Source organism: Cherax quadricarinatus, chromosome 51 (assembly GCF_038502225.1).
Source record: "Cherax quadricarinatus isolate ZL_2023a chromosome 51, ASM3850222v1, whole genome shotgun sequence".
NCBI classification, from domain to species: Eukaryota; Metazoa; Arthropoda; class Malacostraca; order Decapoda; family Parastacidae; genus Cherax; species Cherax quadricarinatus.
Window position 1 is genome coordinate 19,545,730 of NC_091342.1, and position 23,151 is coordinate 19,568,880.

General features: G+C 38.3%; 1 protein-coding gene across 11 annotated transcripts in view; it reads right to left on the bottom strand.

The window, feature by feature from the left end:
• Nucleotides 1-46: 46 nt before the first annotated feature.
• BTBD9 (BTB (POZ) domain containing 9) overlaps nt 47-23,151 on the bottom strand; it is a 131,873-nt gene continuing 108,768 nt past the window's right edge. For 8 of the 11 annotated variants that reach the window (XR_011393419.1, XR_008407866.2, XR_008407872.2 and 5 more), the window contains exon 13: nt 47-23,035. The gene's annotated coding sequence lies outside the window, so the exon portion shown is untranslated. The remainder of the gene's footprint in view (nt 23,036-23,151) is intronic. The other 3 variants (XR_011393416.1, XR_011393415.1, XR_011393414.1) reach the window with 3 other exon arrangements.

Genomic DNA, 23,151 nt, shown 5'->3' on the forward strand with positions numbered 1-23,151 from the left:
AAACTGTGGTATGATTACACCAAGGCAAAAAGGAAACACAGCTAAAGCAAGTCAATATCTTATTTATTGCGATCCTTGTTAACAGGACACTGATCCTGGGAAACCATAGCCTCATTTGCTGAAACAGATTCATACTGTATTATTTGCATTAAACCAAACATTCTTACATTACACAAAATAACAATAATAGAGAATCCAGTCATATGAGGTTACAGTGTAGTACTGTACTATATACATGTACTGTAAATGTTATTAGAGGTAAGTATGAAAACACTACTTAACTCTATTCCAGGTACACCAAAACTACATGAATAAATAAAGGAAATTACTGTATATGTATCTGAAATCAAAAACAATTCAAAACACATATACATACTTATTATATATAATACGTATAGTACAGTGGAACCTCGATTTACGAGTGTCCCAACATACGAGTTTTTCGAGATATGAGCAGATGCTCGGTCAATTTTTTTGCTCTGTGTTACAAGCCAACATCCAAGTTACGAGCAAATTTCCCCCACTTCCCCCTCAACCCACAACTGGCACACCTCGCTGGTCGATATTTTGCTCTGAGTTACAAGCCAAGATCCGAGTAACAAGCGAGTTTCCCCCACTTCCCCCTCTACCCACAACAAGCACACCACGCTGGTCGATTTTTTGCTCTGGGTTACAAGCCAACATCCGAGTTACGGGTGAGTTTTTCCCGCTTCCACCTCAACCCACAACTGGCACACCTCGCTTGTTTATCTACGATTTCATGCTTTAATTCCATGGACATCATCCTCTTTTTCTTCTCAGCACTGTCGTTTGCGCTTACTTTCTTTCTTAGGACCCACGGTTAGAAAAAAGAAATTTGGCAAAATAACTGCACAAAATGCAAGCAAAACACAAGAGAAATGCTTCCACAGCGAAGTAAACAGTGCACTGAGCTGGCGGCATTCTGAAGCTCCTCATTATTATTATTATTATTATTAATTGAGGGAACTGAAGCTCACTTGTTATTATTAATAATAATAATATGTAATTATTAATTTAGGGAACTGGAGCACAGATCCAATTCCCTAGATCAATGTAAAGTGTAGCATTAAGAGTGTAGCAAGTTAAGTGATTAAGTGATAGAAAAAGGACGAAATGAAAAGAACTCCTCCAATGTTATTGTTGGTGTTTATAGGGCCACTGACAGCATACACCGCTCTGCCTATCATTTCACACCCTCAACCTCTGCCAGCACCTCTGCCCCAAGGTAAGTTTATTTCTTTACATTGTCTATTATGTTTCAAATAATGTTTTTATACAATATTTCTTATTTATAAAAACACTGTTTCAGTGTTTTCCTTATGAAACTAGTGATCTAGTGCAGTTAGCCTCACAAACACACCATTTTTTCTTATGATAAGAGCATGGGAAGATATAGTCAGAGCGGGAGCAGGAATGGCTGCCACTACTAGTCACATAATGACATGTATTTTATTCATTCTAGAGTATACATCATGTTCCTATGTTATTTATATTGTTTATTATATCATATAAGATGAACTGTGATAGATAAATAAGCTGTAGAGTTGATATTAGTGTCATATTGAAGTATTCTGTTCTGCTCCCTAGAACAGGAATTTCGCCGGAATGGATTAATGGCACTTCAATTAATTTAAATGAGGAAAATTGATTTGATATACAAGAAAACTGAGTTATGAGCAAAGTCACGGAACAGATTAGACTCTAAGTCGAGGTTCCAATGTATATGTATTATACATATATGATAAATTAGAAATACAGTACCACAAAGTACATGAGTAAATATGTTTGAGATTTTATAAATAATAATTTGGCACAAAAAACAATATCAGAATGAAATATATAAAGTAATTTGGGTACAAGAAAACATATTTGAGCAAAACAAAAAATTTCCCACTGTGCTTTGGATAACTTGAGTCTGCATTAATTTTTTTAATGCATTTTTAAAGAGGGGAAGAAAGAGAATATAAAAACCGAACATTGGATTAAAAAAAAAATTGACATTTGGACTTTAATGTGTGCATGCACATCATACCCAAGATAATTAGCAGGAAACTTAATCACAAAATACTATCTCAATACTACAGTATATACTGACTACATGGAGTATGGACTCATCCAAACTTGAAAATAATGCCTGCTATTCCATACTTTTTTTTTTAACACTTTTCTTTTCTTGGCTACATTATTTGTCTTGGGGATGGGCTAAACCCATAAGGGTCATACAGTGCCTGGGGAATGAGAATGAGAGGTAATCAGGTTTGATGCAAGAGGAGAGTAACTCCAATTCCTTGGATCAAGAGCCCTCACCAGCATTAAGGCATCTCCCCCCCATGCAAAGATTCCTAGGCTTTAGCCTCATCAGAGCAGTTGTATCACTAACAGGTGCAGTATTTAATTACTTTAACTAATTGGCATGTACACTGGCAAGCCCCTCTTGCTTTCCTCTTAGACAAAATATATACTGCTTTTATTAAAGAACATATACAAAAATATTTTTAAAGCTTGTCTTCAAAGTTATACTGACTAGCCTACAGAACTTTTTTATATATACCAGTAAATATTTATGTGATCTGTCCAAGCTTTAGAGAAAATAAAGACATTTTAGACCTTTAATTCATTCACTTCATGCATACACATGATACAGTACTCATATGAGCTATCTGAATTAATATCAAAAGAAAAAATTAAATTCTCACTAATTGCAATTACCTTTCTTTCAAATAAACTCCGGAAATTTAAAATAATAAAAAAATGCAAACGTAAATTTTAGCACTATAAATATAGTTCATTATAGTAACTGCATTCTGAATATAATTCTCACTGCTCAAAACCGCAACAGCCAAATGACGAGATAAAATAGATAATTGGTTAATATTTGTTAATGGCTTTTAACAAAGTAAACGTTTATCACCCAAAATTTCTAAGTGTGGTACAGGTTGGTCATCGCTAATCTAGCACAAATTTCAGCTAGCATAATTTCAAATCTCTGGGGTCGCCACACCAACCTGCCACTACTGTTTGGTGGCGCTACTTGCTGCATAAGTAATTCCAATTTCGTTTCTCCATTTGTTATAACCTGCTCACTTTTAACCCTAGCCATGGTTCCAACAAATAAAAGAAATGCTTTTCAAAGTGCAAAGCACATACATTGTACATTGTCCATAAAAGATAAGGTAGCTTTGAAGCCACTGTCGGTTGTCATGAGCTCGGCTCATTCAGATAAGCTGTGACTAGTAAATTTGGGCCTACATATGAGAGAATAGGTCTGTGTGGTAAGTGTACACTATAAAAAACAATCCTGCAGCATGCAGTGCATACTGAGAAAACACAGCGACCATGCTTTTGATGTAAAACAGCGACTCTACTGTGTATTATCATATGGTTGTATTCTCATTTTTTTTGGGTCTCATTTGACAGAATGGAAGACATATTACAGAAATAGATATAATTTTGATTGGTTTCATGTTGGAAAGTACCTTAAAATTGAGCTCAAATTAGCAGAAATGTTGATTTTTCCAGATGTTCAAGAGTAAACAAATGACATCACCGTCCAATACATGTCCAACTGGCCAGTCTAATACGTGGTCACAAATGGGTTGACATTATTTATACCATTATTACAAAAATGCAGTAGCCTGCATAACAGTAAATCTTCTAGTTTTTGTGTAAATAAAAATTCAAAATGGAAACCAAGTGTAATATAAGAGGGGCCTGGAGCCATTACTAATGAACAGAGAAAATGTTATTTTAGTGCAAGGAATGTTTACACTGTTTATTCTGGACCCTATTTTGAAATTGGCATCTCTTGAAATTTGTGTGAAATGGCCAAATTACCGATTCCTGACCACTTCATTGGGTAGTTGAAATAGGCAAGTGGGTGGTTTCTTGTACTCAATCGACAGAATAGAAGGAATTCTAGCAAAATAGCAATCAGTTTGGTAGACTGGAACAATGGAATGGGCTAAGAAAAAAAAAAAAGGGCCTAAAGTGAATGAAATCACCAGTGCATAAATACATTGCCATTATGTTAAGTGTATTCAAGTCTTCAAGTCTTCAAGTCTTCAAGCTGGCACTGGACAAGCACCTAAAGTCAGTTCCTGATCAGCCGGGCTGTGGCTCGTACGTTGGTTTGCGTGCAGCCAGCAGCAACAGCCTGGTTGATCAGGCGCTGATCCACCAGGAGGCCTGGTCACAGACCGGGCCGCGGGGGCGTTGACCCCCGAAACTCTCTCCAGGTAAACTCCAGGTATTCTAACCTAACCACTCTGTATCCAGAAAATCACTAATCTGACATTTTACACGTCCCGATGATGCTGGATTAGTGATGGTCAACCTGTGTTAGTAAATAGTGATGGTAAAGTACTTCATAAAACATGCTTGATGTGATCATAGTTATGAGATAAATAGAAAAGACCATCAGGCAGTACTGTAATGTATACATACAGCTACCACCTCAAATGGAGTTCATCCTAATGGGAAAATCTGAAATAAAGGTAATGTATACTTTAAGAAATTCTCATGAATACCATGGTATTAATACCAGCTCTCAAACAAATTAACCCTTTCAGGGTCCAGACCCCCAATCTGAAACTTGTCCACAGGGTCCAAGAATTTAAAAAAAAAAAATTGTTATTTTTTCTTATGAAATGGTAAAGAAACTTTTTCTGATGGTAATAAAACAAAAAGTACGAAATTTGATGGGAAATTGGCGAAATTACGCTCTTGCGAATTTTGCCGTGACAGCAATATTTACGCATCTGCAATTTTGCCCACTTTTGACTCCCATTTTAGGCCAATTACATTATTCCAGTCGACCAAATTCTTTGCTATTTCGCTAGTATTACTTCTATTTTATCGACTGAGCACAAGAAATCGCCCAGTCAACTATTTCAACTATCCAATACAGTGATCAGAAATTGGCAATTTGGCAAATTTCACACAAAGTTCAAATACACCTGCTCGACATACGACCATTTGACTTACGACCGTGTTTTGTATGCCAAATTTCTGGGAAATAAACAACTGTTTGTGTTGTACACAGTATTTATCCTAAACCTTACAGTATAAAATACAGTACTAACAGCATAAAAAGTAAAGTAAAAAATGAAATACTAAAATAAAACAATAAAATAAAGTCATTACAAAAATGTGATGTTGATATTCAGTAGTAAGGTTCAACTTACGTCCATTTCAATTTCCGACCGGTTGGTCGGAACTGAACTCGGTCGTAAGTCGGATGGTACCTGTATTCCATTTTCAAAACAGGGTCCAGAAAAAACAATGCAGGCACTCCTGGTACTAAAATAACATTTCCTCTGTTTATTAAACATTTCCTCTGTTTATTAGTTATATTTCCAGGCATTGCAAATGAACTCCATTTTGATTTTTTATTCACACCAAAAAATAGAAGATTTATTGTTATGCAGTATTGTAATAATTGTATAAATAATATCAGTGCATTCGTGAATGCACATTAGACCCGGCAGCTGATGTGTATTGGACGCGTGATGTCATTTCTTTACTCCTGAACATCGGCAAACATCGAACATTTCAGCTTTGAGCTCAGTTTCAAGCCATTTTCAGTACTAAAACCAATCAAAATAATCTGTTTCTATAATATATCTTCTATTCTATCAAATGAGACCAAGAAACTGCAAATACAACTGTAAAAAACACATAAGAAAACACCGCAAAGTCGCTGTTTTAATCCAAAAATACGGTCGCAGTCTTTTTTTCTCATCATCCACTGCATGCTGCAGGATTTGTTTTATGTGGTGCACATTTACCTCATAGATGTATTCTCTCATATCTAGGCCCAAATTTACCGCTCACAGCTTATCTGAGTGAGCTGAGCTTATGGCATAGAACTACAGCTTGGACCCTGGCTTCAAAGCCGTAGAACTGCAGGATGGACTCTCAAAGGGTTAAAGAAATAACAATCATCTCATTTAAATACTCAACAAAATACTAATGTACAGAATTTGTAAATGCAAATTCAGGGATCATTCTTTGCATTTATCAGTAAATGTTGATTTACATGTACATCAATTGAGTTTCACGTTATTCTTATACCCAGGCTAGCTACATAATGGAGATGTCTTTTGGCGAAGGTATATCAAAGAGGCTAAAAAAAAAAAAGGGTAAATGCATGGATGTTAAAAATGTTTCTCGATAATAAAAATTTGGAAAGTCCAGTTTAGAAAATTGTAGTGTAAATTACACACTTACATTCTAGCTAGTGAATAACTTTATCCCAATATCACATGCATGGAATTAGTGCAACAGTCTTCAAAAGAACACATGCTCTAATAGTCCCTACTAATGTCAAGTGAAACCTTTATAATACATAATTTAACAACTGTATAAATTCTGCATATATCACCTGTTAGGGAGACTAACTGTTCTATTAAATTTTCCAGTGAATGCTAATACAGGTTGGCCATCACTAAACTGGCAATAAGTAATCCGGCACCAACTTTAGCCAGCATAACTTCAAATTTCCAGGGCCGCCACACCAACTTGCGGCTACTGTTTGGTGGCGCTACTTACTTCATAAGTCATTCCAATTTCTTTTTCTCCATTTATTGTTATAACCTGCTCACTTTTAGCCCTAGCCATGGTTCCAACAAATAAAAGAAATGCTTCTCAACGTGTAAAGCACATACACCATACATTGTCCATAAAAGATAAGGTGGCTTTGAAGCCACTGTCGGTCGCCATGAGCTCAGCTCACTCAGATAAGCTGTGACTGGTAAATTTGGGTCCACATATGAGAGAACAGGTCTGTGTGGTAAGTGCACTATATAAAAAATCCTGCAGCACGCAGTGGACGAGAAAAAACTGCAGCAGTGTTTATGGCGTAAACCTGACTTTACAGTGTAGTATTTATGTATGGTTTGTATGGATGTACAATTGAAGAATTGTGGCACAATTTTATGTAACACGTCGTAAAATTAATTTAACACAGTTCAGTTTGCGGGAAGGAAAAAAAATTCCCATTTTCCTCAAGCAGCTGCCTTGTTGTGGAGCAGCGGGGAAGACCTCCCGCCATCCCCTGCTACCCCCCCGACACCACCCCAACATCCCAGCATTCGTACTTCATATGTGTCCAGTCTTTCTTCTCTGCTACAAGTTAGCTGTGTTTGTGAATTGTGTTTTGATCTTTTAATTACTGTATCTTGTATCTGCCAAGCAATCCTGACACCCAGTAGGCATACCAGTGTTGCGAAAAGTGGCAAGAAAAGGTATAAGCATTTAAGTCTTAGAAATAACCAAGAAAACAAAGATATTAGACAAGAGATAACCTGTGGTGTAATGAAGTGTTACTTTGTACACATAAAAAGAGGTAAACATAAGTTTGTGTGACTGACTTACTGAATGACTTACTGACTTAAATGAATAGCTTACTGACTTGACTGACTTACTGAATGACTTGTAATAAAGTTGATAGAATTACCGACAATATGTAGAGTAAAAGGACACACATGCAACTAGCGTGACATTTTTATTGTGGCAACGTTTTGCTCTTCAGGAGCTTTGACAAGCTGTAATGGCTTGACAAAGCTCCTGGAGAGCAAAACGTTGCCACAATAAAAATGTCACATTAGTTGCACTTGTGTCCTTTACATCAATGACTTGACTGACTTACTAAATGACTTGAATGACTTGAGTGACTGAATAACTTGACTTACTGACTGAATGACTGACTTGAAGTTAGATACTCCGGTACAGCCATTGACTTCAATACCAGAACCACTACCATCTACCTCAGCCCAGTAGGGTCACAGCATAACTTTCCACTCTCTTCACAATCATCCACAAACAAGCACCCACAATTTAAGGTAAGAAATACTCTTATTTCTGTTACATTTGTAGTCTTGAGCAGTAAAAACAACATAATACATCACAAAAATGAACTACAATTACATATTCACTTTTATTTTGGTAAGAGGTGGAGGCCTAAAAAAAGTTGTTTGGCTTTTTGGGGCTCTGAGGAACATAACCCTATTTTTCCCATAAGTTCTTCAGTTCATCTAACACGTTTTTTTTACCTAGCATGGCATTTTCAGGAAAGTAACTACCGTGTTAAATGACGGTCTACCGTATTCTCATTTTTTTGGTCTCATTTGTTAAAATGGAAGATATATTAAAGAAATAGATATAATTTTGATTGGTTTCATGCCTGAAAGTACCTTAATATTGAACTCACAGTAGAGGAAATGGCTGATTTTTGCCAATGTTCAAGAGTAAACAAAATGATGTCACCATCTAATACGTTTCCAATTGCCCAGTCTAACACGCAGTCATGAATGTGTTTACATTAATTATACAATTATTATAATAATGCAGTAGTCTGCATAATAGTAAATTTTCTATTGTTTGCATGAATAAAAATTCAAAATGGAAAGCAAGCATAATACAGTGGTCCCTCGTTTTTCGTAATTAATCCGTTCCTGGAGCCGTTACTATAAACGAAATTTATGATTTACGAATCAATTTTCCCCATAAGAAATAATGTAAATACAATTAATCCGTTCCTGACACCCAGAAGTATTAAAACAAAAAAATTTTTAATATGAAATATACATGTAGTACATAAACAATACAATGGGAAATGATGAATGAAACATTAACAGCATAACACTTACCTTTATTGGAGATTCTTCTTAGTGTATGGGAGACTGGAGGAGGAGAGAGTGGATTGTTTATAGTTTGGAAGGGGAATCCCCTTCCATCAACACCTCAGGTACCAATTGCTTTTCTGGGGTTGCTTGTCTTCTCTGTTTCTTAATGCCACTAGGACTACCTTGAGAGTCAATGGAGTCCTGTCTCACAAAATAACTGTGGAGAGAGCTCTGTTTCTGGCGTCTCTTTAACACTTCCCTAAAATGGCCCAAGACTTTGTCACTGTACATGTTGCCAATATGGCTTGCAACAACCTTGTTAGGGTGATGTTTCTCCATAAAGCTTTCCATCTTACCCCACATAGTAAAAATCTCTTTAATTTCTGAAGAAGGCACCTTCTTCCATCTCTCTTCCTCCTCCTCCTCTGCAGCAAGATTCTGAGCTGCGATGTGTTGCTCTTCCTGCTGAAGCTCTTTCAGCTCCTCAGTGGTGAGCTCTTCGTTGTGGTCTTCCATCAATTCTTCCACATCCTCCAAACTCACATCCAACCCCAAGGAACTCCCCAGTGCCACAATTGATTTTGCAACAGACATAGGCTCATCAGGGTCAGTCCCAAACCCTTCAAAATCCCTCTTGTAGACACAATCTGGCCACAATTTTCTCCAGGCAGAGTTCAAAGTCCTGGTAGTCACTCCCTCCCAAGCCATACCTATAAGGGTAATGCAATGGAGAATGCTGAAGTGTTCTCTCCAAAATTCCCTTAGGGTCAAGTGAGTGTCTGTGGTCACAGTCAAGCACCTGTGAAACATTGCTTTTGTGTAGAGGTTTTTAAAGTTTGCAATGACCTGCTGGTCCATGAGCTGGAGGAGAGGAGTGGTATTCGGGGGCAAGAACTTTACTGTGATGAACCCAAACTCCTCAAAAATTAGGTCATCCAAGTTTAGAGGATGAGCAGGTGCATTGTCCATTACTAGCAGGCACTTGAGATCCAATTTCTTTTCCAGGAGATACTCCTTCACACTAGGGCCAAACACTTCATTGAACCACTCGACGAAAATTTCCCTTGTGACCCATGCCTTACTATTAGATTTCCAAAACACACACAATTTACTCTTCATAACATTGTTTTTCCTGAACACTCTGGGATTTTCTGAATTGTACACTAGTAATGGCTTCACTTTGAAATCCCCACTAGCATTAGCACAGAACATTAGCGTTAGCCTGTCTTTCATAGGCTTGTGTCCTGGCATTGCCTTTTCCTCTTGTGTAATGAAGGTCCTCTTTGGCATTTTTTCCAAAAGAGGCCTGTTTCGTCACAATTGAACACTTGTTCAGGTTTCAGTCCTTCAGCCTCTATGTACTCCTGGAATTCATGAACATATTTTTCAGCTGCCTTGTGGTCCGAACTGGCGGCCTCACCATGCCTTACCACACTGTGTATGCCAGTACGGTTCTTAAATCTCTCAAACCAGCCTTTGCTGGACTTAAATTCACTCACTTCACCACTATTTGCAGGCAATTTCTTTACCAAATCTTCATGCAACTGCCCAGCCTTTTCACAAATAATCGAAGTCATAAGAGTATCTCCTGCTAATTGTTTCTCATTTATCCACACCAATAATAACTTCTCAACCTCTTCCAGTACTGGTGATCTCATTTTTGTCAGCATAGTTACTCCCTTTGCAACAACAGCATCCTTGATTTCCTTTTTCTTGGCCACTATGGAACATAAGGTTGTGTAGGGTTTCTTATACATCCTGGACAGTTCGGCCACACTTGTACCACTTTCATATTGTTCAATGATGGTTTTCTTAAATTCAATCGTATTTCTCACTTCTTTACCACAGGCTTGGCACTAGGAGCTTTCTTTGGAGCCATGGTAGCTTATTTAGCACTTGCAAGCACTAAAATAAATGGAATATTATGAAATATTTCGCTGGAGCATGTGAGGGGACCTTCGCTCACTGGTAAACAATGCCAGACTGGCTGCCGCCACGGCTCACGCCGTGAGTACGCGTCCCAGACGAACTACGACTCGCTAGTCAACCTATGAAAAGCGAGTCTAAGTTTATACGAAAATACCCCTATGATTGGCGAAATTTACGATTGCCGAGAACTACGAAAAGCGAGGGATCATTGTATAAGAGGGGCCTGGAGAAGTGACTAATGAACAGAGAAAATGTTATTTTAGTGCTAAGAATGTCTGCACTGTTTATTCTAGGCCATATTTTGAAATTGTCATCTGAAATTTGTGTGAAACTGGCTAAATTACCAATTTCTGACAACATAATTGTGAGTTTGGTAGACTAGAACAATGGAATGGGCCAAAAATAGGGCATAAAGTAGGTGAAATTGCCAATGTACAAATATCGCCATTGGGTTAAGTGTATTCTAACCTAACCATTCTGTAATCCGGCACCCTAAAGGTCCTGGTGATGCTGAATTACTGATGGCCAACCTGTACTGTATTCCATGCAGGTATTGCACTGTAACGTGTATGATTTCATGATTGGAATATCACAATGATATGTTTTTTGACAGAAGGTAAACAAGGCTCAATATATTACCAATTCAATCTATTTCTAGGCTGAACTGAACTATCTCAAAATCTTTTTTCACAAGATTTATCACAAGTTCATATTGCAAATAATTTGGCCTAAAGATATGACTCCTAATCTATCTAAATTTTTAAGCTACTCCATTATTTTTATTTAATGAGATATAAGTTCTGATTTACCTGTATACTGAAAGCCTATAACTCTTACCCACAAAGAAAAAAATATTCCTAGCATATTTACTTCATGCTTGTGTCTTTACTTGGATTTAAAAATACTTACATTATTGTATAACAACAACTTATTCCTTTCTTATGAAAATGAATGTGTACAAGACACTTAAAAAAAAATTATCAGGTTAGTGTGCTCACTCATTACCTTTTTATTAAATATTACTCAGTAAGAGAGAATTTACAGTCAGTGCAAAATCCCACCCACATTAACAAAACTCTGGTAAAAATCAAATACCACACTAGAGAATACAAAATAAGGTACTACAGGCATACCTCACTAATATGGTGCTTGTCTATTATATTTATGTTTATTATTTTCGGCTGTGATGCTGACTGGCACCATTTTGTTACCCAAGCTGTTTACAGCATTTATGCACTTCGTGAGCATTGCTGAAATGACAACGAAGGATTTAGAACACTACGCTGGCTTACTTGATACAGTAGTGGCAGGCTTTAAAGGACTGATGCCAATTTTTAAAGAAATTCTATAGTGCATAAAATACCATGAAACAGTATACTGTATGTATTATGCTACAGAGAAATCTTTCATGAAAAGAAATGCCAGTTAATGATGCAAACTTCATTGTTGTCTTTTAACAAGAAAGTGCCATAGCCACTCTAACCTTCAACAGCAAGTAGATTTACCATTCAACACCCATCAACATCAAGGCAAGACTCTTCACCAGCAAAGAGAATAAGATTCAGTGAAGGCTCAGACGATGAAGCTCCACTATGCCATTCAGCCTTCCTTCAATATTTACTTCTAAAATGTTCATTCCTTAGTCACCATAAACAAAGGACAAAAATATTTTAAAGTTAGCAAAACAGTACTGTAGCATTCTTATATATGTTTACTTTTGAATCATTTTTTTAGGCCTAGCACTATTGAGCACTTAATAAATGACAGTGTAAACATTTTCTGGGCTTTTATAAGCTCTGGCAAGTGAAGAAAAAGACTGCAATTTGCTTTAAGATAATATCTGCTTTACAGTGATGGTCTGGAACCTAACCCACCATATTAGCAAGGTTGATGAAGTATACCTGTATTATAAAAGCAGTAGTAATAGACAGTTTCTCATTTCAACAAACTGATACAACTTTTCTTCTTTTTAACACACTGGCTGCCTCCCACCAAGGCAGGGTGACCCAAAAGAAAGAAAACTACAACTACAGATACAAAACTACTTCTGAATACCTAATTGATACAGTACAATAAACTGAAGTTTGTATATAGTACAGAAATTTAAATGTACAAGTTACATATACATTCACATGCAATATACTGAGGTAAAATAGATTCAAAGACAAAGATTAAACTTGGCACAAAAAAAAATTAAACTTATTAATAATTTAAAAGGGCAAACAAATGAGAAATTATATACATAGTGACAGTAAGGAATGTCAGGCACACTATTCATGTGAAAAACTTCACTGTATACCTTTCGTGGAATGCAGTCTTCTGAAAATCACCTCAACATCTCTACCTGGTGCTGTACAAAATCTGCATAACACATATTTTTACTACCCAATGACATTCTATTTATTTACAGGACCTATGTTTTCCCATGTGGAAAATGAGCTCTTTACTTTCTATGGTGATAATGTGAAGAAAATTCACCAAATATTTTTCCAATGCTCAAACCCTGGACTAGAATTCCTATATGTTGATAAAATATTTATTATTATTATTACTCAGAAACATATAATAAATCTTTATGGATCATATAGTTTCAAGTTGACCAGTTTCCTTAAAAAAAAGTCAATGTGAATCTGCATTATATGTGGGAATTTCAGCAAGTCAGCCAGTTATACTGAGTACATAATGGTGTAGAATCATTAGTGAATTTTGCATGCTCTCCAGAAGATAGGGTAAGCTATTAAGATTTAGTGAACTGATAGTGAGACTTGGCATTTCTTTGCAGGGATGTACTGGGTGTTATCCCATGTGGTATCCTTGTGCAAGTCACATGTGTCTGATTTATAAATGTGAGTGTAATAACTGTAGTTCTTCATACTGACAATGTTGGAAAGAAGATAGCTAGGAGCCTAACCGAGGCTTGATTAAAAAAATTGTTGACTTCTAACTCTAAATCATTGTTGAGAGAGTACTGGAAAATAGTCTGAAAAGGAACCCTTGTGGAAGACTGGTAGTTTATGAATAGCTGATTAAGTGGCTGAGTCTATAGATTCGTTTTTCTGAGCACTGGCATGTTCAAGGACCCAGCAAAAATGAAAAGAAATTGTGCTTGCTCAAAATATGATGTAACCATTGTTGTATACAAAAAACAATGAGATGTTTGGACTCAAATTATTAGATGGCTCGTAACATGCTGTACAGTGGACCCTCGACCAACGATGGCATCGTCTAACGTTAAATCCAACTAGCGATACATTTTAACGCAAAAATTTTGCCTCGACTAGCGCTAAAAAACTCGACCAATGCGATTCGTTCTGTTCGAGACGCATCCACTTGTGGCCTGAGCGCGCCAGTGTTTACAAGCCAGCCAGCCACCGTGGTCCCATCCAAACATACAATCGGAACATTTCATATTATCACAGCGTTTTTAGCGATTGCACCTGCAAAATAAGTCACAATGGGCCCCAAGAAAGCTTCTAGTGCCAACCCTACAGCAAAAAGGGTGAGAATTACTATGGATATGAAGAAAGAGATCATTGCTAAGTATGAAAGTGGAGTGCGTGTCTCCGAGCTGACCAGGTTGTACACAAAACCCCAATCAACCATTGCTACTATTGTGGCCAAGAAAAAGGCAATCAAGGAAGCTGTTCTTGCCAAAGGTGCAACTATGTTTTCGAAACTGAGATCGCAGGTGATAGAAGATGTTGAGAGACTGTTATTGGTGTGGATAAACGAAAAACAGATAGCAGGAGATAGCATCTCTCAAGTGATCATATGTGAAAAGGCTAGGAAGTTGCATGACGATTTAATTAGAAAAATGCCTGCAACTAGTGGTGATGTGAGTGAATTTAAGGCCAGCAAAGGTTGGTTTGAGAGATTTAAGAATCGTAATGGCATACAGTGTGATAACCTTTTATGATGAAAATCATCCCTGACACAGCTACTGCAAGCCGTGTTGGCAACCTGTACACTGACAATGTTGTGAAACACTTTAGGAATGTCATAAAGGAACGAGAGGCACAGGCCTCTATGGACAGATATGTTGTGCGACAGAGGTCCAGTGACTCTCAAGCTGGTCCTAGTGGCATTAAAAGAAGAAGGGAAGTAACCCTGGAAAAGGACTTGACACCTCAAGTCCTAATGGAAGGGGATTCCCCTTCTAAACACTAACACCATCCACACTCTCCCCTCCTCCCATCTCATCAATCATCACCAGATCTTCAATAAAGGTAAGTGTCTGTAATTGTACATGTCTTCTTCAGTTTGTGTGTATTAAAATTAATATTTCATGTGGTAAAAATTTTTTTTTTCAATACTTTGGGGTGTCAGAAACGGATTAATTTGATTTCCATTATTCCTTATGGGTAAAATTAACTCGACTAATGATAATTTCAACTAACAATGAGCTCTCAGGAACGGATTAATATCATTGGTCGAGGGTCCACTGTACTTTGAAAGTTGGAAACAATGAATGACAAGATGGATTTGGCCTCTTTCTGTATGATAATGATGAGCACTGCATATAACTGAAAATGCTGGCCGACTCTAGTAAATCTCCTTGGATTATTCCATCTGAAAAAAATCAGATTTGAAACCATCAGTATACATGGCTATAACATGAGAATGTAAATGAAAGTGTTCAAGAAAGAATGAGTACAAGTTGGCAGTAGGCATAGGAGCCTTCAGGCCCAAAAGTGGGAAGGAGCAAACTTGAATTGTTGGAACCTCCCGGAGAGGGAAGGAAAAAATAAGACAACAAAAGCGGCAAATGAAAAAGGTAAATAAATTCAGAAATGTTACTAGAGTGAATATAGAAATTATTGAAAAGGGATGCAATAAATGGGCACAACAATTAAATGAATTAGTCCTACTAACAACTGTAATCGTTCTGTATGAGGAAGAATTATGAAGGTCATGGAGGCAGACAAAATAGAGGAGACAAAGGGTACCTCTTCACTCTTGCAAAGAAGGGATTTTTGTCTCTGTATACAGGCTCTCAACTGGAAAACTTGAAAAGCCCATTAGCAGACAAATTAGAAAGTGTGACAGGAGAGGCTAAGGAATATAGTTTGTCCCCACAGTCAAGCTATAAGACTAGGGCCAATTGTAGATGAAGTATCTGGTTATCAGCACCCAAAGATGGGCTAAAGTTTAAAGCAGGTTCAGCTAAGATAGGCAGCTTTTATAAAGAGTGGTTATGAGAGACTTTCATGCTGTTTAACAATCCAAGAGAAGGCTGAGAATACAGGAACTAAAAGGGTACAGCATAGAATGAGAGATATAATGGTGTCACATGAAAGTTAACTTTTTTTTTTTTTAGCAACAGAAAACTTTAAACTATGTGAGGCTGCTCAGTTAGATGAGGAATCAATAGCATACTGAAGTGAGGTTGATATGGGCTAACAGTCTGTGCCTGCATAAGTAATAGCAAAATTGTTTATATGTAGGACTGACCAGAACTTAAAGGAAAAAGAGAAGCAAATTCATTAGTGGTGAGCAGGACCCAGGTAGAGCTAAAAAAAAAAAAAAATGCTGTTTGCTCAAACACTGAATTACCTCTCTTCTAATAAATCTTAAAGGAAAAATAGTTGTTTGCCTCACAGGCCTAACAGTTAATGAAAGACTGTCATAAGCTTTTCTTGATGAAAAATGCAGCCATAAGAGATAAGTCATCAGCCAAGGCATTACAGTGGAAAAGCCCTTTCTACAATCAAACTAATGAAGAGAGTGTTTCATTATTATTTTAACTCACAGCCATCTTCCACCAATGCAGGGTGACCCAAAGAAAAAAAAAAGCATTCACTAACATTCAATTAACTACTATCTTTCCAGAACTGTGTTAATATCACAATCAGATCATTCCCTCTGATTGTAAAATCCTTACCCCTCTTTCAGAGTGCTGGCAATGCCCTTTATGTAATAAAGCTGGTAGAATTACCAACAACATGTAAAATAAAAGGACACAAGTGCAACTAATGTGACATTTTTATTGTGGCAAAGTTTCGCTCTCCAGGAGCTTTGACAAAGCTCCTGGAGAGCAAAATGTTGCCACAATAAAAATGTCATATTAGTTGCACTTGTCTCCTTTTACTTTAAATGCCCTTTATTTTCAGGGCTTGAGTCCAGCCAACCGGTTTCCCTGAAGTGAATCTCTTCATAAAAGTTACCCTGTTCACACCCCACCAGCATGTTCATTAAGAACCATCTAACTTGCTCACACAAGCCTACTGGATGGTCAAGCCTCAAAAACTCAAAAACCTCTTGTACCCCTTCCCTTCAACCATTCCTAGGACAACCCCTCCTCCTCCTACTTTCCACCCCAGATTTATACACCCTGTCCATCTTCTTTGCATGTCCAAACCACATCAACAACCTCTCCCAATCTCTCTGAATTATATCTTCTGTCACCCCACATTGCCTTTTATATCCAACACTCTGCATGATATCCAATATATATTGTTCTCAAACATTACATTGCTGATTCTAGTCTACTTTTCACTGTAACATTCAAAACCCATTCCTCACACCCATATAAAAGTGTTAGTACCCTTATAGTTTAATACATTCTCTTTTTGCTTCCAGAGATAAACCTACTTCTTTCCACAGATGTTTCAACACACCATCTCCTTCCCGTCCCTAATCTACATCTATGGTTCAAGCCATATTTCACAGACCCTGCTGCTGACATATCCACTCCCAAATATCTAAATACATCTGTTTCTTCAGTATTCCATATTAAATTTATTGCTTAGACTTTTTGTTTCCCTCATCACCTTGCTCTAATCTACATTCATTATTAATTTCCTTCCTTTATATACCCTTTTTAAATTCATCCAACTAACTTTTGTAATTTGCCCACTAAATCACACACAGCTCCTTGCTATTATATATAAATACTGCTCACTTATATGCTCTCTTGTCCCCTTTTCCCTTATACAAAGGTACCAGTCCTTTGGTACATTCCATTCTTTTATGTATGTATTTACTAAACACACCAACCACTCCAACTCTATAACCCCACCTGCTTTTAACTTCTCTGTCTTAACCCCATCTATCCCAGACGATTTACCCTTTTCTATCTACCCACACTGCCTCATGCACTTTTCCTACACCTACATCAGGCTCCTCCTCATTCTTATATGATGTTTATTCCATCCTGCTCCAGGCATGAAATCACTGATTCCCCTTCATCACAAACATTCAACAACCCATCAAAATGTCTTCTCCATCTTTCCAGTATCTCCATCTCCTCTCTCTCATTTTAAACTTAGGCTCATTTGCTCTCCAAACCTCCTCACTTTATTGATCTCTCTCTTCAAAACAGCTTTTCATTCTCAACAAAATTTGCTGAAGAGGATTCACTTGTTCTCTCACTAGCTCTTCCTCTGCACTCCCACACAACTCTTTCAACCTCCCTCTTCCTCTCCACATACTCTGCCTTCAGTCTATCATTTTACATTGTAAAAACCTCTCCTATGTAGTAAGTTGGTAGACAGCAACTGCCCAGGGAGGTATTACCGTCCTGCCAAATGAGTGTAAAATGGAAGCCTATAATTGTTTTACATGATGGTAAGATTGCTGGTGTCTTTTTTCTGTCTCATAAACATGCATGAGTTCAGATACATTTTGCTACTTCTACTTACACTTAGGTCACACTATGCATACATGTACAAGCATATATATACATACCCCTCTGGATTTTCTTTTATTTTCTTAACCCCTTCAGGGTCCAAGGCCCAAATCTGAAGTGGTGCCCCAGTGTCCAAGAATTTAAAAAAAAAATTTTTTTTTATTTTTTCTTATGAAATGGTAGAGAATCTTTTTGTGAAGGTAATAAAACAAAAAGTACGAAATTTGATGGAAAATTGACGAAATTATGCTCTTGCGAATTTTGATGTGTCAACGATATTTATGAATCGGTGATTTTGCTGACTTTGACTCCCATTTTAGGCCAATTACATTATTCTAGTCAACCAAATTCTTAGCTATTTCACTAGTATTACTTCTATTCTATCAATTGAGCACAAGAAATCGCCAAGTCAACTGTTTCAACTACAAAATAAAGTGATCGGAAATTGGTAATTTGGCCAATTTAACACAAAGTTCAAAATATTCCAATTTCAAAATAGGGTCCAGAATAAACAATGTAGGTATTCCTGGAACTAAACTAACATTTCCTCTGTTCATTAGTTACGTTTTGAGGCTTTACAAATAAATTCCATTTTGATTTTTTATTAACATAATGAATTTTTATTCACACCAAAAAATAGAAGATTTACTGTTATGCAATACTGTAATAATTGTATAAATACCATCACCATATTTGTGAATGCATATTAGACCCACCAGCTGGCGTGTATTAGACGTGTGAAGTCGTTTGTTTACTCTTGAATATCGGCAAAAATTTAACATTTCTGCTACTTTTAGCTCAGTTTCAAGCCATTTCCAGTGCTAAAACCAATCAAAATCATCTCTATTTCTGTAATATGTCTTCCATTCTATCAAATGAGACCAAGAAATTGCAAATAGAACTATAAAAAACATACGAGAAAACACTGCAAATTTGCTGTTTTAATCGAAAAATCATGATTTCAGTTTTTTTCTCTCATTATACACAGCGTGCTGCAGGATCTGTTTTATGTGGTGCACACATACCACATAGATGTATTCTCTCATATCTAGGCCCAAATGTACCACTCACAGTTTATCAGAGTGAGCTGAGCTCATGACGTAGATCTACGGTTTGGACCCTCAACGTAAAGCCGTAGATCTACGGGACGGACCCTCAAAGGGTTAATAGTTCTTGTTCCTGTTTATTTCCTCTTATCTTCGTGGGGAAGTGGAACAGAATTCTTCTCCTTTGACCCCACTCCTACTACTACTTCCTTTCTTACTACTTTTGCCCCCCTCCACCCTTCACTCTACCTTTCTATATTTTGTCCCATTAAACCACTCTCCCTACTTTTACAACCACCACTACTATTATTACCTCCATTTCCAGCTTTACCTCTATCACTACTACCTCTCTTGGTCCCGTCCCTGTCTGCTCACCTATATATATTGGCTCCTCCTATCTTACGTGCTAGTGTGACTTTGTAAGTGGTCCAGGATGGACCGAAACATCATTGTAAGCTTCTCTCTCCAAGTGCGGGTTATTTGTGTATTGCTACTCTCACTCACTCTTTCTTACACACATACACACACACCAGTAAAGAGGCGGGGTCAAGAGAGTACAATTAGGTGAATACGTACACATGTACATACGCACACAAACACAGCAAGAACACAATACAACACACACAAAATACTGCGAGGAATTGACAAGGTCGACAGAGACAGGATGTTCCAGAGATGGGACACAGCAACAGGGGTCACAATTGGAAGTTGAAGGCTCAGATGAATCATAGGGATGTTAGGAAGTATTTCTTCAGTCACAGAGTTGTCAGGAAGTGGAATAGTTTGGGAAGTGATGTAGTGGAGACAGGATCCATACATAGCTTTAAGAAGAGATGATAAAACTCATGGAGCAGGAAGTGTGACCTAGTAGCAGCCAGTGAAGATGTGGGGCCAGGAGCTGTGACTCGACCCCTGCAACCACAACTAGGCGAGTACACACACACACACACACACACACGGGAGACATGATAAAATATAAAATACTGAGAGGAACTGACAAGGTGAATAGACACTATTTCAGAAATGTGACACAGTAACAAGGGGTCACAACTGGAAATTGAAAATTCAAACGAGTCACAGGGATGTAAGGACGTTTTTCTTCAGCCGAAGAGTTGTCAGGAAATGGAACAAACTGGAGAGTGATGTAGTGGAGGTAGGATCCATACATAGCTTTAGGAAGAGGTATGATAAAGCTCATGGAGCAGGGAAAGAGTGGACCTAGTAGCGACCACTGAAGAGGAGGGGTCAGGAGTTGTGACTCAACCCCCTGCAGCCACAATTAGGTGAGCACATACGCACATGCATACGTGCACACACAAAACCCATACACTGTACCCTCTGCCCCCACCCCCTTCATCACAAATTCCATCCCCATAAACTCCCATAGGTCCCCACCAGGGTTCCTGCTCCCCCAACCCCAACATTCTCCCCAGACCACAGGTTTAGAAAAGAAGTTGAAAGTTTGGTATAAGAATGTGGATGGAATAACATAAATGAAAATCACTGGAATGATAACAGACACAATCTTCCCACCCAGATATCAGATCCTAAGGAAAGACAGAAGGAGCAGGGAAGGGGGGAGGAGTTACATTGCTCATTAAAAACTGATGGGGAATTGAGGAAATGGAAGGAATGGTAGGTACAACTCAGTCTGGGGGACATAAGGTAGTCATTGCAGTGATGTACAACCCGCCACAGTACTGCAGGAGGCCAAGAGAAGAATATGAAGAGAGCAACAGAGCAATGGTGAACACACTAGCTGAGGTGGCCAGAAGAGCTCACACAGGTAGAACAAAGTTACTAGTTATGGGCAATTTCAAGCACAAGGAGATTGATTGGGAAAACCTGGAGCCACATGGGGGTCCCAACACATGGAGAGCCATGATGATGGATGAGGTACTAGAAAAACTCATGCATCAGCACGTTAGGACACTACCAGAGAGAGAGGAGGAGGATGAACCAGCAAGACTGGACTTCATGTTCACCATGAGTAGCTCAGACATTGAGGACATCACATATGAAAGGCCCCTTGAAGTTAGTGATCATGTGGTTCTGAGCTCTGAATACACAGTAGAGTTACAAGTGGAGAGGATAACAGGAGTAGGATGGGAACAGGGTAACAGGAGTAGGATGGGAACAGCCAAACTACAAAAGGGAAGACTACACAGGTATGAGGAACATCCTGCAGGCAGTTCAGTGGGAAAGAGAATTAGTAGGAAAGTCAGTAAACAAAATGATGGACTAGGTAACAACAAAATGCAAAGAGGCAGAGGAAAGGTTTGTTCCCAAGGGCAACAGAATTAATGGGAAGACCAGAATGAGCCCTTGGTTTACCCAAAGGTGTAGGGCGGCAAAAAACAAAGTACACTAGAGAATGGAAAAAGTACAGAAGACAAAGGACCCAGGAAAATAGAGAGATTAGTCGAAGAGCCAGAAATGAGTATGCACAGATAATGAGGGAGGCCCAGTGACTGTGTAAAAAAAACATAGCATCAAAAGTCAAGTCTGACCTGAAGCTGTTGTATAGCCACATCAGGAGGAAGACAACAGTCAAGGACCAGGTCATCAGGCTGAGAAAAGAAAGTGGGGAGCTCACAAGAAATGACCAAGGAGTATGCAAGGAGCTCAACATGAGATTTAAAGAAGTACTTACAGTGGAGACAAAGAGGACTCTGGGAGGCCAGAACAGAGGGGTACACAAACAAGGGATATACCAACAAGTGTTAGATGAAATAGACACAATCAAGGAGGAGGTGAAGAAGCTGCTAAGTGACTTTGATACCTCAAAGGCAGTGGGACTGGACATCTCTCCATGGGTCCTTAGAGAGGGAGCAAAGATGCTGTGTGTGTATCACTAACTACAATTTTCAACACATCCACTGAAACTGGGCAGCTACCTGAGGTATGGAAGATGGCAAATGTAGTCCCCATTTTTAAGAAAGGAGACAGAAACAAGGCACTAAACTATAGACCAGTGTCACTGACGTGTATAGTATGCAAAGTCATGAAGAAGATTATCAGGGGGACTACAAAGAGACCTGGACAGGCTAGAAGCTTGGTCCAGCAACTGGCTCCTCGAATTTAACCCCACCGAGTGCAAAGTCATGAAGATCGGGGAAGGGCAAAGAAGACCACAGACAGAGTACACAGAGTTGTTAGGAAGTGGAATAGCCAAGAAAGTGACACAGTGGAGGCAGGAACCACACACAGTTTTAAGACGAGGTAAAGTTCATGGAGCAGGGAAAGAGAGGACCTAGTAGCTATCAGTGAAGAGGCGGGGCCAGAAGCTATGAATCGACCCCTGAAACCACAAACAGGTGAGTACACACACACACACACAGTCATAGGAATGTTAGGAAGTATTTTTTTTAAGCCTAAGAGTTTTCAGGAAGTAGAACAATCCGGAGAATGTAGTAGAAGAGGCAGGATCCATACATAGCTCTAACAAGAGGTACAATAAGGTTCTAGGAGCTTAGAGTGGACCTAATAGTGACCAGTGAAGAGGTGGGGTCAGGGGCTGTGACTTGACCCCTACAACCACCTACTGGCGAGGACACACCAACAAACATACACACAAACTTTTGTAATCTTTTCAGAATGCTCACAGAGGCAGTGGCAGTGACAATGGACGCCGTAAGTTCGACAATAAATTAGTTTAGTTACCATAGTTCAGCTGTAGGGGCAATGGCCCCATGCAGTATGCTTCAAATGAACTATGTAAGCACAGTTGGGAGATCAAGGAACACATTTTTTATGTTTACCCTAGGTCCAGGAGATTACAAGCGTAGCTGCAAAGACAAGAAAGGTGATGAAGATTTGCAGCAACTAATCTATAGAGGATGAATCATAGAGAAACACCAATTAAAGGTATGGAATGTACATATATGGTGACCAATCTGTACTC